Source organism: Carassius auratus, unplaced genomic scaffold (assembly GCF_003368295.1).
Source record: "Carassius auratus strain Wakin unplaced genomic scaffold, ASM336829v1 scaf_tig00004584, whole genome shotgun sequence".
In the NCBI taxonomy this organism is placed as follows: Eukaryota; Metazoa; Chordata; class Actinopteri; order Cypriniformes; family Cyprinidae; genus Carassius; species Carassius auratus.
In genome coordinates, this window is record NW_020523609.1 from 622312 (window position 1) to 627168 (window position 4857).

At 35.7% G+C, this 4857-nt stretch overlaps 1 long non-coding RNA gene across 1 annotated transcript; it reads right to left on the bottom strand.

The window, feature by feature from the left end:
- Window positions 1-401: 401 nt before the first annotated feature.
- Window positions 402-4266, bottom strand: LOC113070598 (uncharacterized). The gene is made up of 3 exons (XR_003279947.1): window positions 4223-4266; window positions 2536-2666; window positions 402-1563 (listed from the first exon to the last, which is right to left on the bottom strand). It is a non-coding gene; the product is annotated as an uncharacterized LOC113070598 (long non-coding RNA).
- Window positions 4267-4857: the final 591 nt, after the last annotated feature.

Below are 4857 nucleotides of genomic sequence, written 5' to 3' on the forward strand. Positions count from 1 at the left end.
GAGTTGTATTTGTGCGTTCAGGTGCAGGAGGGACTTCGAGGAGAACTTCATCTCGGTTCAGTGTCGCTGTCCGTGATACGCGACTCTCTCTCTCTCTCAGCACCGAACACAGCACGCGAGTAACAAGCTACTCTGTTCAGCTTTTCCGCGTCTTGTGTTTGGATGCTTTAATGTTTAAATCAACAAGCGGTACGGCTTAAAAACACGTGGAAAAGATCAGCTTTCGTGACGATGCGCAGCAGTGGCCCGTCAACCGTCCTGAGCATCTTTTTAGGCTGGCCTCAGCCAGTCGGTTATATAAAATATCAAGGTGAAAGTCATCATAGCTTGCTTAGTATAGACCCAGCTCCCAACCAATATCCCAATCAATATTTTTTTTTATCGCCAAATAAGGGTCTCACGTAAACGCAGCACGTTAACGTCGATAACGGGCCACCACTAATTTACACACACACAATTAATGTGATTTGACGACAGGAGCTTCCAGTGCAGAAAGTAGGCTACAGACAAAATGCTAGTACAGGCATAGTGATTTAGTTATTTAAACAAATAATTGAACAAAATTTACATTATGAAACATAAAATAAAATGCAACTCCATACATGCAAGTAATTTTATTAGTGAGACAGATGCATTAAAGGGAAAACAATGAAAATGTTATGTTTATCTGCTTACACCCAGGGCATCCAAGATGTAGGTCACTTTGTTTCTTCAGTAGAACACACATTATGATGTTTAGCTTCAGGAGTTGCAGTCTGTCAATGCTTGGCAATGGTAATAGAATCTATAAAAAAGTGTAAGACTTATAAGTGCATTACTGTAACCTATCTCCCAAATGGACCATTATCACTCCTAATTGAGATTGTAGATATAATGTTAATGGTCCATTTGAGAGATAAGTGGCAGTAATGCACTTATAAGTCTGTGATCCACCATAAAACAAGCAAGAAGAAGCAGTGTTGCCAATTTAGCCTTAGACATCATATAGATAGACGCCCTATCGAACGCTACTGCCTATTGGCACGGTCAAGCCATGGAGCCGCCATCTTGGATCGGTCACCAGCTCCACTCAGTGTAACTTGTTTGCCAGGTCCAAAATCAAAATATGTGATGCATGATATAAGGTAATTTATAAATCACACACTATAAATATGATAAAGAAGCAGAAACAGATAGTTGCAGTAAAATAAGATATTTTAATAAGTTGAAGAAACAATGTATGATGATTTATGACATACACACACACACAATCTTCTCTCTCTCTCTCACTCACACATACTAACACCCCTGAAAGAGGACTGTTTTGCAGAGCTTCTTTCTCATGCTCCCTTTCTGTAGTTCAAGAGAGGCGAGTTTGGCAACATGCTGGAGCCTTATCTTTAGAAACACGGTCACAACCAATCAGACTGATGGTTGTCAAAGCCAAACTGGGTCCCCTCAATGTGCTCCCCAAGAAGGAAAACATCCACCAATCTCCTCCAGCACAATGTGTGTTACTGTTGACAGCTTAGGAGCTTGTATTGCTGAAGCTTGGCGGATCACCCTCTCTGCAGCTCTCGGCACCTTAAAATAATATTACAAATAATACATATTTATATAGTGCTTTAAAAAAAACCTGGATGAGCGTTATCTTTCTGACCATAGCGCTCCAGCTCAGGTGAGCCTTCCATTTCTGCATGATCTCCATACAGATATCAAAAAGAAATGAAAGAGTCTGTGATCCACCATAAAACAAGCAAGAAGAAGCAGTGTTGCCAATTTAGCCTTAGACATCATATAGATAGACGCCCTATCGAACACTACTGCCTATTGGCACGGTCAAGCCATGGAGCCGCCATCTTGGATCGGTCACCAGCTCCACTCAGTGTAACTTGTTTGCCAGGTCCAAAATCAAAATATGTGATGCATGATATAAGGTAATTTATAAATCACACACTATAAATATGATAAAGAAGCAGAAACAGATAGTTGCAGAAAATAAGATATTTTAATAAGTTGAAGAAACAATGTATGATGATTTATGACATACACACACACACACACACACAATCTTCTCTCTCTCACTCACTCACACATACTAACACCCCTGAAAAGGTCGAAAGAGGTTGATAATTTAAGCTCATTATTAAAAGAAATACTCAACATAGTGAGCTACCTATAGAAAGCGGCAGCCTGTGCTTTCTATGCGCACACTTTATGGCACTTAATGCCCATTAATTTAATGGCAGAGAAGCAGCTTTTTCCCCAATACAAAATGGACAACGGAGATATTAAAAGTTAAAGGGAGAAGACAGAGGCAGGCTATTTACAATTTTAAGAGAGTTGGGAGTCTGATCACCCCAAGATCTGTAACTTGATACTACTGTTGGTTTATATGTTGTTGAGGATTTTGGTCACATCCATCAGATAAACATTTTAACAGGATTGCTTAAAAAAATAAAAAAATTGCTTAATTTATCTTCCGAAAAATAGCTTCATATTTTAACAGAAGGAGTTATACTACTGTACATTTAATAAGTTCAGAAAGCAACTCACCTATCATCCAATAATCAGTAAAACACTGATCATGCAACATAGAGCAAAATGTTTCATCCATGTTGTCTGCTCATTTAGCAACACTTCAGTGTGATTCTGACACTGTGGTAACTCTGCAGGTGTAGTTGAGTCTGTTAAAAAAAAAAAAGTGCTCAAATATATATCTATGTGTGTGTATACATTTAAGGCAGTGTATACATTAGGGGTTGGAATCACTAGAGGCCTCACGATACAATATTATCACGATACTTGTGTCATGAATCATGATACACTTGTGAATTGCTATATACTGCGATATATTGCGATATGAACTTGTACAAAAACGTTGTTCAGACCTTTCAGCAATTGGGGCATTTGAAAGTAAATTACTGTTAAATTGAAATGAAATTAAACAAAACATGTAGTCTTACATCTAGGGATGCACCAAAATGAAAATTCTGGGCTGAAACAGAAACCCCAAAATTCTGGATGCTGAAAACCGTAAATGATTATTTGTAATGATTATTTATTATTTTATTAAATAATATTAAGTTCTTTTGTAAGCCTTTGTAAATGTAAATTTAACTCAATGTAACTTAATTGTAACTCAATTTGAATGACACTGAATAAAATAAATAAATAAATAAATAAAAAAACGTAAGCCAATAAAATAACCACACTATACTCAAGGTAAAAATAAAACTGGACAGAATTTATATTAATATTGGTAACACTTTACAATAAGGTTCATTAGTAAACTTCTTTAGTTAACAAACTGAGAAATGATTCATCTTAGTTCATTCATCTAAAACTAATTCAATAGTTCAACAATTTCAGCTAACAATGAACAACTGTATTCTCATTAACTAACATTAAGAAAGATTAAATACTGTAATAAATGCATTGTTCATTGACTGTTCTTTCATGTTAGTTAATAAATTAAATAGCATTAATGGAACCTTACTGTAAAGTGTTACCTTAATATTAAATATCAGTGTATAACATTTTTTTATTCACTTCAATGTAACAGAATCAGATATAAGATGTTGGATTTATGTTTTTTGTTTAGTTTTTTTGGACTAATTATCCAAATAATTATAGTCCTACAAAGCTATTATTATCAGAGCATATGAGCATAGCATAGCATAGCGTTAATGAAGGCAGCATAATTTTACCAGCGTTACCCAGTACAGCTGAAGTAGTCTACACTATGTGACAAGGAGAGTGAAACATGCGCACTAAACACTGCCAGGCGGGGCGCTGTGTGCCATATATATATATAATTTTTATATGTAGCCTATCTTTTTTGCTCTGATTTTCAGCCATTTTTCTCTTAGATAATTTTTGGATGCCGATGCATCTACTTACATCCCCTCCTTGTTTACAAATCCAAAGTAGGCCTAAGTCCATACATCTGATTTAAATGCAGAAGGGGCTTTCCTGATAACCTTCCGCGATGCTTTCATCTTTATTTTACTAACTTACTGCATGCTGAAGGTGACCCAGGTGAACTCAATAAAAATAAACTCAATACAATCTAGTGGATTGTCAAGAAATGTATTTTATTATTCTAAAAAATAATATAGTAAAAGATTGATACTTGGCATCAGTGTATCGATAAAATAAATATCATGATACTATACTGTATCAACCCCCCCACCCCTAGTATACATTAGAATAAACACATAACTAAAGTAGTATCACTCACCAGTGTGTATGCTGATGTGTAGTCTGGTGCCGTTGCTGAATTTTGAATTTTGAATTTTTGAATTTTGAAATCTGTTTCTGTATTCATGCAATAATAAAGTCCTAACTCATTAATAGTGATGCTATTTATGAAAAGACAATGTTTAGATTGCACTGAATATTTGAGCCTGAAGTTATTTTTGTAGTAAAATACTGATGGTGGGTTTAAGAGTGAGTCCAATAGCACAACCGGAGGATCTGGTAAATTCAGCAAAATCCATGTGGCCACCTTTGAATCAATATCACAGTTTATAGTCACATTTTGACCCAAATCTGTAAGCTGATCTGTTAAAGTCTCTGCAGCTTGACACCATATAAGCAGATCTACGAGAAAAAATATTTTTCATTCAAACAAGAAAATATATTTCATTATAACACATGTATGAAAATATTTTCATGAGTAAACTTACAGAGGTGAAGCTTTAAGATCTTCAACATGATGGTTGGTTCACGCTGCTTTTTAGATGAAATCAGACCTCGGGTCTCTTTTAGGAGGACTCTTAGCCACACCAAGCAGAGGAAGTCAAATCAAGACTACTGTAAATTGACAAGTAAATCAATTATCAAGTAAGTTGGCAATACAATACAGCAGATGTC